Below are 17,568 nucleotides of genomic sequence, written 5' to 3'. Positions count from 1 at the left end.
TCTCAACCACCCCATGAGGTGGGAAGTGTGTGACCCTCATTCCGAAGATGTCTTTAGGATCACACAGACAGAGTTCACAGACATGAGAGGGCAGTGATAATCAACAGACAGACCTCCATGACTGCCTCTGTGTCCCGTGACCTTCCTGTTCCCAGTTAGCGTCTCTCGTGAGATCTGGCTACACTTCCCATCACCGTGTCCTGTCTCTGTCTGCTAGACTCTCCATCACAGCCAAAGCTCAAACACCCCTATTCTCTGCAACCAGAGCCATACCCAAAATAATCCTGTGAAAGCCAACAAGTGGTACACACGGGAACCGAGAAGTCTGCCAAATGAGAATGAAATGCAGAGGGACAGGCTCCAGGTGGGCACAGGGGACAAATGGACCCAGCAGCTCCTGCATCTGAGGGCACACCCCCACCCCGAGCTCCCCTCAGACCCCATATGTCCGCCCTCACCCTGCCTTGCACTGGGGACCCACTCCTCCTTTTCTCATTCCCACCGTGCCCCCGTCCTCTGACTGTGTCGGGCACAAAACTGGGTCAGAACAATTCAGCCCTCCTGGTGTCCTTGGAGCAGAGACCAAGGAAAAGGGGCAATTCCTCTTGCTTTCACAGAAACCAGTGCCAGAGCTGTCGGCTGCAACAACAACCAACAGTCACAACAAAACCAAGTTCTCCGGGCCCCACACGTCCTGCCTAGTGTTCTACGAGACCCTGACAGGACAGCGGGGAGCATGTGGGCGTGTCCTTGTCCTCTGGGACTGAGTCTTCGCTCAGTCCACATCATCCAGAAACTGCATGCAGGGTGATATGTGCATGGACACAGGAAGCACAGATTTGTGGGAGCACAGAGCAGGACAACGCCACCCTACAGGGGCTTGGGGTGGGGTTGAGGAGGGGAGTGGGACAAGCAGGGCAGGAGGGAGTGAGAGGAAGTATGACTGGGCATTCAGGCTGGTGTAAGTCACCAGAGTTGAGTGCAGTGGTTGGGGAAAAGGCCATGCGAGGAGCCCGCAAGCTCAGGGCACTGGCCTCTGGACCCTTTTCCTGTCACCCCTTCAAGGGCCCTGGACTTGGAGCAGAATCAAGGTGCCAGGACTTCCGACAGCAGGGACACGGGAGGAAGTCTGACAACTCTCTAGTTTGCATTTTCCCTCTTACGTTGTATGATTCTCTGGGGGAGTTGATGGTAATTATAGCGTCTTAACTCCGAAGAACGACTTGAGTATCTTTAGTAAGTATCTGTTACTTATCTTTAGTAAGTATCTCTGCCAGTTGTTTTGTGTCACAGGGTGGATGAGCCTTGGGAAGCCCTGCCCCAAATGCCAGTCTCCTGAAAACACTTCATTTTCTGAGGCCAGAGGCTTTTGTGGGAAAGCAGAGACATTCCCGCCACAAGGTCTTGCGAGATGTCAGAATTCCTGGAGAGACAGCCACAAGCCTCTCTGTGCTGGGTAACAGGAACGAGCAATCTCCCTGCGGTCAGCTGCACAGGGTTGCATCATTAGGGAAAGAAGGCTGTGCCCAGGAACACAAGAGCCCAGGGTCGGGGCCTGCCCCAGCAGGCCTGGAGGCTGCCCCAGGACTCAGATCACAGGAGGGCCTGCCCATCTCAGTCTGTTGCAAGAACATAGATGCATGCCTAACCCCGACTGGCCTCTGTGTTCCCTGGGAGGGGGCTCTGCATGATGGTTCCATACAAACAATTCCCCTTTGTGGTTCATGCCTGACTTGCAGAGGATGGTTTTCATATGTGCACAAGCCTAGCATGCAGTGAAGATTTGCATACAGGGCACTTTCTAGGGAGTTACTTGGGGAGAGAAGAGAGAAGAAACATAGAAGAGAGAAGAGTGAAGAGAGAAGGACATAGCAGAAAATGAGGGTGAGCTGTAACGCAGTCACAAGGTAGGCCTCGGCCCAGATGGAGGGAGGGCGGCCCTGGCAAGGGAGTGGGCCTTTCTATCCCCACACTGACTGGTCATTGGATCAGGCTTCCCTTGTTGAAGAGCTGTGGCCTCTTCAGCTGCAGGCTGTTCTCCTGGGCAGGGAGGGGCTCTGGGGGCACACACAGTATCTACAGGAACAGTGCCCACAGCAGCCATGTCACACAGACACTTGCACTGAGTTTCACAAGTCTTCAGATGCCTTTCTATTATCCCCATTTTATGTATGGGGAAACTGAGGCACAGAGCTGTTTGACTCAAAGCCCATGTTACCACATGATACCTCCTTAAGAGTGAAGCACCAGCACTCAGGAAACCCAGTCTTCCCATTGCCCAGTGTCTGTGCCCCAGACAAGTCCTTATTCCCTTCGTTCAACTGCCCAAACTCTGAAATGGGGATCATAACACTTGACCTGCCTTTTGTTTCCCCTTATAGAATCATTGTCAAGACCAATTAAAACAAGACCAGGGATGTGGGAGTGCTTTGTGAACTGCTAACCCTATACACATGTAAGATGAAATTCTTATTTCACGTGAAGGACAGCATGTGATCTAAGAGATAACAGCGTGAGACCACCCCAGATCTCTGAGGATGGCCTGGGTGCCAAACCTTTTGGATACTCCAAGTGGCAAAAGCTTCCATTTGGCAAATGGAGAAATGGAGGTGACAGGAAAGTCTGTAGACTTTCTTAACTTTCTAAAGTCTGTAACTTAAGCTAAAAATCAGTCTCCAGAATCATGTCCACTACGGCTTCAGTATGGCTCTGGTGCCACTATGGAAATATGAGCCAGCCCGTCCAAGAGCACGTCGGCCTCCCCAGCAGATTAAGAATCAGGCCACATTTGATAGATACCCACCTGTGGTGTGTCCCTCACCAGCTCTGTTATGTTTCCATCTCTCCAATAGCTAAAGGCAGTCGTCAACCAGCCAATCAGAGGTTCAAAAGTGGGAGGTGACGTATTAAGAGCACAGAGCCGGGAAGGGGCAGGGCCTTGGCTCTCTCCAGCACACATCACTGCCACTTGCCCGGCGAGGAGCTGGCTTCAATGCTGTAGTTGAGGGGATGTTGGGAGTTCTAAGGGCCAGCCAGCATATGAACCTGTTTCTACCCAGAAGTTCGAGCTGTGGGAGAGAAGGAGAGCCTTCACCTCTTGCAGCAAGGCCTGTTCTTGACTTTTGGGATTGGTCTGAGGCCCTTTCTGGAGTTAATATCCAGGGGGCCTGGTGTGGTTGATCAGAGAACGTCGCAGGCTGCTGAAGACACGATTCAAGCCCCCAGCTCAGGAAGGAACCTCTGTGTGAGGACAAGGGCACAGAGAAGAGGCTTTCCTACAGCCCCAGCAGGGCAGTGGTTCCTTAAAGGGCAGCAGAGGAGGATGTGGGTGCTGGGTGCCAGTGCCACTGTCAGGTTAGGAGAGGGCTGTGTGTGTGCATGTGCACCTGTTCTGTGAGCATGTGGTGAGTGACTTGAGCTCAGAGGCACAGCACGGACTCTTCATTTATTTGCAACCAGAGAAGCCTCCATGAAGATCTATCTAAACACATTTGAGGGTGTGACTGTGGCCCTTTGATAAAGGCACACCACCCCTCACATGGGTGGTGATGCAAAGACCTCCAGGGGAGGTGTGGGTTCAGTGAGGATGGAGCAGAGCCCAGAAGAGACGAAGGCATGGCCCCCGTCTACTTCCCATCAGTAAACTGGAGTGAGGATAGCACTTTGATGAGCCGCATAGTTTTTAGCAGAGTGACATGAACATAGAAGCTCACGTCAGCTGATAGCCATGGCTCTTCCAAAAGTCTGTATGTGCTGACATTTTGGGGTGCTCTGTTTTGTGTGCAGTCATACGAGTACAGAGCATCATCTGTCTGCTGTGAAATAAATACTTGGTCATCATGTGGTAGCTGTCCCCTTCCTGTCCCCTTCCTCATTTCTCAGAGGAATTGTGCTCTGAGTAACTGGACTGGCTCAGCTCCCTGCCAAGTACTGCTTGACTGTGTTCTTTTATCCTTATCCTTTCAACTTTCCTATTTAATATTTTGGGCATGTGTGTGGACAACTTTATTCTCAAGTCCCCCATCTGCCACGGATGAAAGTAAACACTACCAAGACATGATTTGCTTGGGGAGGAGAGGTGGCCAGTTTCTCAGAAGAAAAAGGCCTCGAGCCCCTTCCTCCAGGGAGTTTTATTGGATTGCAATACACAGGAAAACAGGCCAGCAAGGATCAAACAGTAGATAACATTTCAAAGAAATCTGAGGGCTTAGTCTGAGTCAGTGTCTTTCAGGAAAGGGGGTTGCAGAAACCTTGGGAGACATACTCATTTCCTGCTCGGACACTTAACATATGAATGAAAGCTCTCTTAGCAAAGCAGGTTTCCCAGGATTTTTAGGAATTCTTTCTTATGCCAAATTTTACCCCGATACTGCTCTAGCGAGGCAAGGAGGTGCACCCCTCCCTATCAGGTTTTCAGGCTTAAGTGAATTAGAGCCAGGAAGTGCTTCTCCCAGAGGACATGGGGACTCGGGCTATGTCACATGGTGGGGGGGCAAGGGTCCATTCCTCCCTCTTTGTTGCACCCCCCTGCCAAGTCCTTCCACGATGGCCTCCCAAGTGATCGAGTCTGGCTTAGGTTGCCCCCCTCCGAGGGGTCTTACCTGTCATGGATGTCACCCATGCTTTGGGGGCAGGGAGAGGAAACTGAGGCAGCGTTTTCTACCAGAGACAAGCTTTTATCTCTTGTGGCTTAAATTCCGGAGCTCGCTCACTCATCCTTAGCTATGGGGGGTAGTTACAATTCCTGAAACCAGACAGAGGGGTTCCCCACAGGCACGTATCTTGTAAATAGAATGAAGCCACATTCTAAAATCCAATCTCATAATCTGTCTCTCATCTAGGAAGCTTAGTTCATGTTCACTTTTTATAATCTTTAATAAATTTGGACTTACTTTACTACTTATATTTTTAATTTCTATTTTAACACTTTTCAATGCTTCTTATTTCTCCTTTCTTGCCTAGATTATCTAAGGGGGGGGGCTGTCATTATTTCTTTTTTTATTTATCTCAGTTCCCAATCACCTACTGGTTTAGAAGTCACACAATCTGTTCCTACTCTTTTAGTGGTTACTATTGAAATTTAACATGAATATTTTACTTTTTATATTTAATACATATTTAAACTTCCTTCCCCCCCAATACATGGATCTATCAGCATTTTTAATCTTTATCACCTCCCTCTCAACCTGTATGTCATTGCTGATGGCATGTTAGGTCTGTCTGTCCTTTTTTTAACTCCACGCTTAGATTTTTTTATAGATACTATGAAGTGTGTTTAAATTTTCCTGCGTTCACTGGTGTCTTAGTTCCTCATTCTTACTTACGTCCCAGGTCTCGTGTGATGGGCAGAAGAATCGCTCCCAAAGCCGCCCGCATCCTAATCCCCAGACGTGTGGATGAGTTCGGTTACAGACGGAACCAAGGCCGCTAACCAGCTGACTTTAAACCAGGGAGATTGTTGTGGGTCCTCTGGTTGGGCCCAGTGGACTCGCAGGTGCTTCTACATGGAGGAAGAGGGCAGAGAGGAGGCAGAGTGATGTGAGGCGAGCTGTCTTCACAGCTCCTGGCTTAGAAGACAGAGGAAGGGCCGCCAGCGACGAGGCAGGAGCCTCCAGCTGGTGGGAAAAACTAGGAAATGATTCTTCCCAGAGCCTCCACTGACGCTCTGTTCCCAGCTTGTGAGACTTGGGTCAGGATTGTGACTTGCGGAAAGGGAAGGTGCTGATTTGGTGCTGTTCCGAGTCACTAAGTCTGTGGCACTTTGTTATAGCAGCTAATAAAATAAGAACACACTTTCTTTCTAGGACCATTTTTCTGGTTTTTAAAAACAAATTTTAGACCTCTTTTAATGAGAGCCCATTGGTGGTAAACTCACTCATTATTTTTCTGGAAATATCTGTATTATGTCTTTTCTCTTGACAGATAGTTTTGGTAGGTACACAATTCTACAGTTAATTTTCTCAGCACTTTGAAGATAGCACTCACCTGTCTCCTGCTTCCATTTCGATTAAGTCAGCCATCAGTCTACCTGTAAAATAATCTCTTTACTTCGTTTACAGACTCATCACAATGTATCTGTGTACAAATTTCTCTTTATCCTTCTTTGGGTGAGCCGTGTTTCCTGGCTCCATGGATTCATTTATTTATCAGCTGTGGAATATTCCAAGTTATTAATTCTTTGAACATTTTTTTCTTTGCTCTCTATTCCCGCCGTAAGAGGCTGTTATTAGATGTGTGTTAGGCCTTCCCATCCTCACAGTGTTTTAGCGCATCTGCCACGTATCGGTGTCGTTCTGTTCTGTGTTCTGCACTTTGTGTAATTTGGGGGGCTCTTCCAGGGCAATAATTCTTTTTATAATAATTCATTCTTTCTGTTGTCAAAATTCATACACTGACTTGTTTTCCAAATACTGTATTTATTATTTCTGAAAGCACGATTAAATTCTTTCTAAAAATTCCTGATCATTTGTTATACTTGTCTTTGCTTACTTTTTGATTCATTTTTTTTTTACTTTAAGCATTTCAAATATAGTAATTTAAAAGTCTGAATCTGATAACTCTGGAGTCTTTGCGGGGCAAGGGCCCAGTCGGTTGTTTTGTTGCAGACTCCGAGGCCCCCCACCTCATGGGGGCTGTGTCACCCTGGGCAGAAGGTCTGCACGATGACGCCAAGTTTCCATCCGGGACTTTGAAGTCCACCCAGTGATAACCGTAAAACCCTCAAAAAAAGAGTGGGAGGGGAAATAAAAACTACATTGAATTATTTATAACATCAACCTTCTAACGAAACATAACAACTTAGCTCTTTGTTAAGACAGGCAGAGATCAGCATAATTAAATGAACATTTTAGTTGAAGCAGTTGTTGTAGAACAAAGGACCTTGAATGACAGGGGTCTGTGGATAGACTCATGGGGCCCATGAACTCATTTAAATTTTGTGCAATCAGTTAGGTTCATTTTGGAGATGAGGTCCCATATCTGAAAAGAATGTATAGTCTCAAAAAAGGCTAAGATTCATTACTTCGGAGAAACTTCAAAAATGAAAATAAACTGTAAGTTATTATTTTGTATCTTTCTTCACTTTCTCTTCCCTATTCTGGCTCCTAGTCTATCTTTATGTAGCTTCCAAGAGAGACTTTTGCCAATTTTTCCATATGTGATTTTGAAGTCATACAATTTGAAAAGCCCTAGAATTCCAGTAGATAAGTGAGCAAAGGAAAATGCAAAAAAGTTGAAATCAAATGAAAAACAGAAATATAGGAAATGCTTAACTTCTATTATTAAGAAGGGAATCATAGTTAAAATAGGCATTTACACCTCATAAATTAGCAAAATTAGCAAAAGCGCACTTCCCAATGTTGGTGAGTCTGCAGTGAGACCTGAGGCCAGTGACAGGCTGCAGTTCCAGGTTTTTAAGAAGGTGACTGTGTGACATGTGTCCAAACCCATAAAGATATGATGAATCTTTGTTCCCATTTCAGGGAACCTTTGAACAGAAGATAATACAAAAGATAAAAACTGCACAATGGTTTCAGCAAAGATAGAAACAGCAAAATAGTAAAAGAAACCTCAACGTTCAAAAAAAGAAAATTAATTAATAATGTTACATTGCTAGAAAATTATGTGGCTATTTGAAATGTTCAATTTTGAAGACCGGGTAGTAAATATGAAAAGTGCTTATAATATACTGTGTCTTGTCACCCACCGGGCTCAGAAGAGGCAGGGACATTTCTGAGATGCACTGTTCTCAAAGAAGATGGAATGAGGATGCAAATATTCCTCTCTTCATCTTCTAAGAGGATGGTTGTGCCTCATGATCAATGAGCATGCTGTATGAGTAACACACCAAGAAGCCTGTGACTACACGTATAGACTTTACCGTTCCGGGCAAATAGATCCAACCAAAAATGCTACCCTGACACATACCTAATGAGCAACATAATAATCATGGAACAGAATGCTTAGTGGCCCAAACGTTCACCTTTTCGGTTCTGATGAGGGCTCATCTGGAAGAGTTAAGGGGGTTTTCTTTTCACAGCATCTCAGTCATCATCGTGCCAACCACACCCCCTGATGTCATGAGCTCTTGACTCATCGTGGTGGTCACCAGTCTACTCACTCTTTCCAAACATGTTTACTATCTTTATGTTTTTGCACATTTCTCCTACTCAGAAGACTATTCTTAGGGCCAGAAGCTCATTCACCCTGAAGTCTGAGGCCACCTCCCTTGAGAGTTATGCCCACACATTCCCTGTCAGTGTTCGAGTTTCCCCAGGGCTTGCGTGCCCTTCTCCTTACTCCCATATGGTTGTACCGTGTTAGGGTACATTGAGACTTCTTCTGTTTCCTCACTGTTACTTGGAATTTCTCAAAATCAGAACCATGTTTAACCCATAGAAAAATGGATCAAATATGACATCTCAAGTTGGATAAATCTCGTTTTAAATTTTGGCCACATGGCCCTGGCCGGTGTGGCTCGTTTTTGCTTGGGCATCATCCTGAAGGCTGAAGGATCAAGAGTTTGGTGCCTAGTCAGGGCACACTCAGAAGCCACCGATGGATGCTTCTCTCTCTCTCTCTCTCGCTCCCCACCTTCCATTCTCTCTAGAAGCATGTCCTCCGGTGAGGATTAAATAAATAAATATATATATTTTGGGGCACATCATTGACTCTCTTTGCGACCTTGGACACGTTACTGAGCTTCCTTGAACTTCTGTTTTCTTGTTCGTACAAGAAGGATAAAAAAAGAAAGAAAACGCTATGCACTCAGGCTTGTGGACCAGGACCAGATTCCTTGCTCCCAGCTCAATGCCATACGGTATGGGCTGTGGAGGTGTATGGAGCACAGGACACCCCAGCTCCTTGAGGCAATAGGTGTCCAACTCTGAGTCTGGAAGTTAGCAGTTGCTTCTCCTGTCCCATTGGAGCTCTTAGACATTGAGAAAACCCCTTCACACACTTCCTCCTGTGTCTGTGTTGAGGGGCCCAGAGATTGCTGCAGGGGCAGGAGGAGTCATGTCTCCTGGCCATCACCTAGCCCTGCCCCCTCCGTCTTCTGGGACAACAGACAATGAGTCACTGCTGACATCACAGTGACACCCACTAGTCTGGAAGTTTGACCTCATAATGTGAAGAAATTTTCCTTCTGAGAAGCATTTCCTCCAGGTTACCAAAGATCTGTCTCCTCTCCAACTGCCATTGCACTGAACTTACCTCTAACCTCTCAAAATGCCCCCTCTAACCCTGACATTAACTACTGGAGACCTCATCTGTGTTACTGAGAAGAGTCAGGACCTCTGTCTCCTGTCTTGACTTTGTTCCTCGAACTGCAGTAGAATCATAACACCATAGAATGGTAAAAAAAAAAGTCTAAAATCAGATTAGACCTCGGTATGAGTCTGGCTTCTAGCTGTTATTAGCTGAGTGATCTTGAGCACATCTCCTAACCCCTGGCCACTTACCTGGGCCGCTTTCCTGTGAAAATCAGGTACATGTTGTTCCTGGAGGGGCTGAGTCCTGAACTGAGCCCTGAAGTATAATTTCTAACCAAGAGCAGCACATGCCAACACTGAGCTTGTACGAGAGCACAGCATCCTGGGATATCTGTGATATCTAAGAGATTCACAGTGCTGTGACATGCTGTGTGCGCAGGGAGTGGTGAGGGCAACTGAGGGACAAGTTGCGGGTTGGCAGGCCCTGAGTATGAGGGATCTGCTCTGCCAAAAACATACGGGAACCGTGGAAGAAGAAAAGGCAAAGGAGTACCTGGATGTAGTAGTGGACCAAGGTTTCCAACGAGGCAAACGCAGTAAGAAGGCTGGTTGCAAGGTCGCCTAAGTAACTCACAGAGGATGAGACAAAGTATGAACTATGGAGATGATCATCAGGATGGACAGAAGACCCTAAAAAAAACTTAGGAGGCAAATTCAACAGGACTTAGGGATGACTGAGGGTAGAGATCACGGACAGTCTTGTTTATTGCTTAGATAACAGAGAGGCAGTAGCATGACTGACTGAGAAAGGAGACACGAGGAGTGGGATGGGATTGTTCTGAGGGCCGTGGAGGGGGATGGTCTATTCAGTTTAAGTCATGTGTTATTTGAGAAGCTGACGGGGCCCTCAGTGCAGGTGGCAGCTGAACTTATACACCTGGAACTGAACACAGGCTGCAGATGAAAGATCTGTGACAGCTGAGGCCTAAAGAGACAGTGAAGGGCGGGTGACAATTTAGTTTGTGCTATTTTGTAATGTCATTTATAAAAACCAACTGTTCTCCCCACTGGGTTATGAACTAACACATTTTTATCTTCAATCCTCTATTTTCTATGACAGTATCTTAAATAAAATAAGTGCTCAAAGTTGAAATAAAAAATTAATAATAACTTAGTTTAGTTATTTTGAAAAGAAAGGGCTTTCACCATAGCTAGAAAAATCTATCTTCCTCATGATCTTGAGGAGTAGCCCAGGTGAGGAGAGAATGAAGAGCTAGGACTTCAGGATTCAAGACACAAAACAGGAGGATCAGGCGGGGCTCACCCATCTGGGTCTGAGTGGCGTCTCCGATGTCCTGGCCATCAGGGCACCAGACAGCATCACAGGAGCCCAAGGTGTGGCTCTAGGGGCCGCCCGGTGTGAGGACCCCTCCAAAGCCCCCAGTTCTCACTACCAGTCAGTTACAGCTCTGTCTGCCAGTATTGTTCCTGATCTCCCGCTAACCTCATCTAGAGTCTACTATAAAAGTAAATTTCCTGCACTTGCTAACTTCTGGTGAAGTAAAACTTCCTTTTCTTTGCCCTAAAAAGTCTCCTCTAAGCCTCATGGGGTGTCATGTCTAAAGTGTGAGCCACTTCCCTTTGCTCAATTTCAAGAACGACACCGCTTCCTGAGCTGCCTGTGGACTGTCCACCCCCAAGGTGGGAAGTGTCTCTGCTTTCCAGTGGTGCGAGACCTACCAGACCTGAGGGCAGGGGTTGCAAATGCCTGTCATTGCCCTTGAGGCCAGGCAGGTAGCACAGGTCATGCACTAACCACAGCTTCCCTGGGGGCCCCACTGGGAAAGAACTGCTGTGAAAACTTGGCAGTTATTTTGCAAAATCACTGGTCCCACCGCGATGGCTCACAACGCCCAATGTGCTCTCTGCTCCTGCTCTGAGCAGAACTGTCTGTTCAGCAAAGTTTCATACAACAGCCTATCTAGGCTCCCCAACAACACAAGTCCCACTGCACCCTCCATTCCCTCCGGGGGACACCGCTGTGACAAGTCCTCCCTTCCTTCACACACCCTTTACTCTTTATCTGATAGACTTAGTTTTTCTTCACAGTCTGTACCACAAGGCAAAATTATATTGAGTGTGCATTTACCTGGGTGTTTATCCTCTGTCTCTTCCTTTACTCTTATTTACAGATACACCCAAAGCTCAAAGCAGTTTCATACACACAGCGGGTGTGCAATGGTTGTTTTGTAAATGAATGAGTCTATCTTTTCACTCTCTTTTCCAAATATTCCCCTGATTCTTGCCCTGGCTGGCATGGGGCTCTCCCCTGGGCGCCATGCTTTCTCTGCAGCTTTCTCTGGGAGGGAGAACTCAGGCCCGGACAGTTCAGGCCAGGAAGTCGGGCCAACACTGGGTCACCTCTCCACTGATATCAGACTGTGACCTCCATACAAATGAACAACCCACCAACACAAACAGAAGCCCCGGCACTGCGAAGGTGACACCTCTCCTCGAAGCTTTGAGCTCCTGGCCTCCTGCCACCCCCTCCCTGTAGTAATATGTGGTACCTGGAACTGTAATCTCCTCTTTGTCCTAAACCCCAAAGGAATACTCAGTCGCTTGTCTTTCTCTCTTCCAGCGACTTGCACTCTTATTCTCCCTTTTCTATCCAGTCCCAGGGCCACACCCTGTGCTTTGTCATCACTCATAGCTTCTTTTGCTCCAAACAGTTAAACATTCTACTCTCCAACCACAACAGACCATCTTTATGGCCTGTTTCTTCCTCTCTATTTTTCTTCCTCTGTCCCTCACTCCTCCTGCCTTTTCCCCACTTGCTCTATGCCCTTTACCACCAGGGACCCAAACCTCTGACCTAGTCAGCTTTGCTCTGATATCTCCTCCTGTCTTCACTTCCTTCTATCCTCTCACTGGGGCCATTTTTGGTCAATATTCCCACTGCGTGGCCCCATCCTCCCATCATACTGCCTGGCAGAGCTGTGGATTGTCGAATGTCTGCCCCTGGACCCCATACCAAAGTCACTGAGCGCATTGCACACTTATGATACCCCAAAGCAACCAGCCTTATGATTGCTTAGCAGCCCTTTCATGTATCTTTGACTTTCTGGCTGTTCCATCTTCATAGAAAATATTTAAAATGTTCCCCATTTTGTTCTCCTGCCCTCCCTCCTCTTTCTTCACTTACAGCAGAATAAGAGAACTTGTAGGAGACGTCCTTAACCCCCCATCTCCCAACACTGAAACCTCCTGAAACTTTTCCGTCTTCTCTCTCATCCGCCAGAAGCAGGAGCCCACTCTTATCCAAGGTGCCATCTCATTCAGCCTGCTCGAGGTTCTCATATCACTGGTCATTCTCAGCTGTCAGTGAGCATGCTGTGTCCCTGGCCCCCGCTCAGGGCTCTGCCCACATTGGCTTCCTTGGTCCTCCCCAGAGAGCTATGTTGCTGTCAGCACACCCACTCTACTAGCCCAAGTTCACAGCTGGTGGGAGAAACACACTCTATACTCCTTATTCCACCATCATGAAATAAAATGCTGTTTCATCCTTTTCCCATTTCGGCAGGTAAAATTAAGTGCAAAGGCCAGCTGTTAGCTTATCATACAAATAATACTGCCTACAGTGCTGGTCTTCATAATGACAGACAAAAAAGTCTGAGCGATACAGAGGGTGTTCACTTTGCCTCAGGGCTCCATCACGAGAGACAGAGTTCTGCCTCATAAACTAGTTCAAAGTGTCCATTGTGAGAAGCAATAAATTGAAAACTGCCACAAGATTGTTGCTTTTTCTTCCCGTGCGTTACGAAAATCTGTATGGGTGTTCACTACTATCACCAGCTTTCTGTGCTTAGTTAATATAAATATGCTCTTACAAGAATTACTTAAACAAAAAAGCCTTATAGAACACTGATGGAGTTGTCTCATAAAATAACCCCCCAAAACCTGTAATTTTAATTTTTTGTCTTCACTGACAATATATTACTATTGTGGTTTAAAAACAAGCCCACACACTCTCTGTGACTTTCTCAGTAAGAGGTGGAATCACATTTCTCTCCTTGTGAATGTGGCTGATACTGGTGACTCAACATCTAATGAATGGAGTGAGGAGAAGGTGAGGCCAGATCACTTCCGCAGTCAGGTCGTCAGAATTTACCTGCTCCTACCTGGCTCTCTCCCTAAAGACACGCACTCTGGGAACCTAGTCACCAGGCCTCGGGGAAGCCCACGCTTCCTGGAGAGGATGTGCGATGATGCCGTGACCAACAGCCCCACTGAAGTCATGTGGAGAACCAGTGTCACCTCCAGATCTGGAGTCAGTGAGCCATCGGGTGACTCCAGCTCGAAGCCCCAGCTGACATGGGGTGGATAGAGGACGAGGCGACCCCACTGAGTCCTGGTCAAGTGCAGATTCACAAACAGAATAAATACTGTCTTCTTTTTAAAACTGCTAAGTTTCAGGTGGGTTGTTTCACAATAATAAATAAATGAAACAGGTGCCTTGGAAATAATCCTTAAAGAGCATTTTCAAATCCTTAAATGGGATTGACACTTGTTAGGTCTGAGAAGGTCATTGGCACTTCTCAGATGCATCATGAAGAGATAAAAGCCGTGACTCTACTCCATCTAATATTCTAAAGGTGACTAGAGTGTGTCTATTGCATTCTGTTGACTCTGCGAAGAAATAGCAGAGTAGAAATTTAAGCTCAGGTAAGTTTCCTCCACAGCCCATGCACTTACCTCACCCACCCCTAGTGCAGCCTCTGTTTTCCCCAACTCGTTCTCCACTACCTCCGTCCCATCAACTGTGCATGTGTTTAAACCAGTCTCAAATTGAAAAATTCTTCCCTAGCCTCATGTCACCCTCTAGTTACATCCGCGTCTCTTCTCACCCTCACAGCCAAATTTTTGAAAAAATTATCTGTGTTGTCTCCATGTCCTCACCTTCCAATCCCTCCTGAAGACCCTCCATCTGATTTTTGCTCAGCTACTCTCCTGAAAGCGCTCCAGGGACTCTCAGCTCCTGGATCCAATGCGGACACTCCGAACTTTGCCAGACTGGATGCACCGTCAGTGTCCACACATCCGACTCGCTTTGAAGCCCTCCCTTCTCCAGACACCCACACTCCACATGCCCTGGTCATCCTTCTATGGCCTCGATGTTGAGCCTTTGCTGCAGGCTCTGCACCTTCTGCCTGACTCTCAAATACCTCTCTGTCCTGGATCACCTTCCCTTTTAAAAGAATCACTCCCCCTATTTTTACTCACCCCACAAATTCAATCATCTTGTTTATTATTTTTAAAAATGTATTCTATTGATTATGCTACTACAGTTGTTCCATCTTTTCCCCCTTTTATTCCCCTCCACTCTATACTGCCCCTCTCACCAGCTTTCTCTCACGTTAGTTCATGTCCATTGGTCATACCTGTAAGTTCTTTGGACTCTCTACTTCCTGCACTATGCTTACCCTCCCCCATCAATTTTGTACCTACCATTTATGCTTCTCATTCCCTGCACCTTTCCTCCCATTCTACTCCCTCCCCCTCCCCACTGATAACCCTCCATGGGATCTCCATTTCTGTGAGTCTATTCCTGTTCAGTTATTTAGTTCATTTTTTTTTCTTTTTTTTAGGTTTGGTTGTTTACAGTTGTCAGTTTGCTGCCATTTTATTGTTCATATTTTTTATTTTCTTGTTTTTCTTAGATAAGTCCCTTTAACATTTCATTATAATAAGGGTTTGATTATGATGACAAACTCCTTTAACTTGACCTTATCTGGGAAGCACGTTATCTGCCCTTCCATTCTAAATGAAAGCTTTGCTGGATAGAGCAATCTTGGATGTAGGTCCTTGCCTCTCACGACTTGGAATACTTCTTTCCAGCCCCTTCTTGGCTGTAAGTTTTCTTTTGAGAAATCAGGCAACAGTCTTATGGGAACTCCTTTGTAGGTAACTGCTTCTTTTTCTCTTGATCATCTCCTTATCTTTAATTTTGAGGAATGTAATTATGATGTGCCTTGGTGTGTGCTTCCTTGGGTCCAACTTCTTTGGGACTCTCTGAGCTTCCTGGACTTCCTGGAAGTCTATTTCCTTTGCCAGATTCGGGAAATTCTTTTTCATTACCTTTTCAAATAAGTTTTCCATTTCTTGTTCTTCCTCTTCTCCTTCTGGCACCTCTATAGTTCAGATGTTGGAATGTTTAAAGTTGTCCCGGAGGTCCCTAGGCCTCTCTTCATTTTTTAAAATTCTTATTTCTTCATTCTGTTCTGGTTCAATGTTTATTTCTTCCTTTTGGTCCAAACCACTGATTTGAGTCCTAGTTTCCTTCACATCACTGTTGTTTCCCTGAACATTTTCATTTATTTCACTTTGCATAGCCTTTACTTCTTCCTCTATTTTGTGACCATACTCAACCATTTCTGTGAGCATCCTGATTGCCAGTGTTTTGAACTGTGCATCTGATAGGTCGGCTATCCCTTCATTCCTTAGTTGTATTTTTTCTGGAGCTTTGATCTGTTCTTTCATTTGGGCCATATTTTTTTTGTCTCCACATGCCTGTTAGGTAGTAAGGCAGAACCTTAGGTATTCACGAGGGTGGGGCAACCCACGTCACTGCATTGTAGTGCTGTATGTTGAGGAGAGGTCTGAGAGGGAACAACGCTGCTTGCTCCGCTCTCAGCTGGCTTTCAATCACTTCCCCCACTACCCAAAAGCAAATTAGGCCCTCTGGTGCTGATTCCTGGGTGGGTGGATTTATGTATGTTCTAGGACCCTGTGGGTCTCTCCAACAAACTCTCCTATGTAGCTGAGAGTTTCACCTGCTGCTGCAACCCCCACAGGTGTTTTCAATCAGAGGGTTTGGAGTTTTATTTCCCTGCACTGGAAACCTGGGTTGAGCGGTCTGTCTTGCTCCCTAGTTGTTCTTTCTGGTTTATCAGCACACAAACGTGGGACTGCCTGCTCTACCAGCTGCAGCCTCACCCACCCCAGTCTTTCAGACACCACCTTGCCCTGAGTCCTCTCCACCCCAGCTGCCTGTCTCCACCTCTCCTACTGGTCTGGATGAATATTTCTTCCTTTACTCCTTGGTTGTTTGACTTCCATACAATTTGATTTTCTGACAGTTCTGGTTGTTTTCTGTTTTTAAATTTGTTGTTGCCCTTCTTTTAGTTGTGTGAGGAGGCAAAGTGTATCTACGTACACCCCCATCTTGGCCAGAAATCTGTCCGAGTATCTTCTTTCTTCTTAAAAACTCCAAAATATAGCCCTGGCTGGTGTAGCTCAGTGGATTGAACACAGGCCTGCAAACCAAAGGGTCACCAGTTCAATTCCCAGTCAGGGCGCATGCCTGGGTTGTGGGCCAGGTGCCCCAATAGGGTGTGTGTGTGAGGCATTGATGTTTCTCTATCTCTTTGTCCTTCCTTTTCCCTCTCTTTCAAACAAAATAAATAAAACCTCTTTTTAAAAAAGTTTAAAATATAAATATCCACTTCAGACTCCTCTCTTGAACTCCAGATATGTGTCAATAGTGACCCACTGTACACTGAAAACTCAGTCAGCAGCAGAGCTTTTCTCTCCCCGCCGTTCGCCACCTTCTCCTTCTTGATTCCTATCTCAGTGAATGGGGTCATTACCCGGGAGTAGAAACGTCTATCATTAGACACCAAAACTAGAAATCTGGTTATCAACCTCTTTCTGCCTATAATCACCAACATCTGCCAATTTTACCTTCATCCTGTCCCTGACACCCATTCATTTCTTCCAGATCTCCTGCACCAACCACCACTCAGCTTTCAGCTGGGTTGGGTGAGAGCAAACCAGGAGCAGGCGAGCCAGTGGGAGGCCGTGCTGACATCCATTCTCCAGACGGTGGCCAGAAGCCACTATGTTAGGAAGCATATTGGGCATGTCATTCCCCTGCTTAAAATCACCCATGAGTCTCTGTGTTGCCTTCCTGTTAAGGACCAGGTTTCCAGCATGCCAGCATCTTCCTCAAAGCCACATCTCTCCCTCACCCTCTTTCCTTGTTCACTTTGTTCCAACCATCTATGGCCCCTTGGAATGAATTACAAAAGGCTTTTCCTGATTGTATTCTAATCAGCTAGAAAGTAACTTGAAATACTGCCTTTTTAGTAAGGACCCTTTAGTGACAGCCATCATAAAATTATCATAACAAATACTCAAGTCCGTGGAGCAAATGTGGGTGGCCCCCAGAGGCACCTGCACATTCATATGTGGTGATCCAGGCAGCTCTGTGCTTCTTAGTGAGCACACAGAGATAAAATGCTGGTCTCTGCCCCTGAGAGCTCACAGTCCAGTGCCACTGGTAAAGGCATTGGTA

Source organism: Sturnira hondurensis, unplaced genomic scaffold (assembly GCF_014824575.4).
Source record: "Sturnira hondurensis isolate 20B ecotype Veracruz unplaced genomic scaffold, ASM1482457v3 Scaffold0002039, whole genome shotgun sequence".
Taxonomy (NCBI): Eukaryota; Metazoa; Chordata; class Mammalia; order Chiroptera; family Phyllostomidae; genus Sturnira; species Sturnira hondurensis.
The sequence above is the reverse complement of the archived record's forward strand: the minus strand, read 5'-3'. Positions refer to the sequence as shown.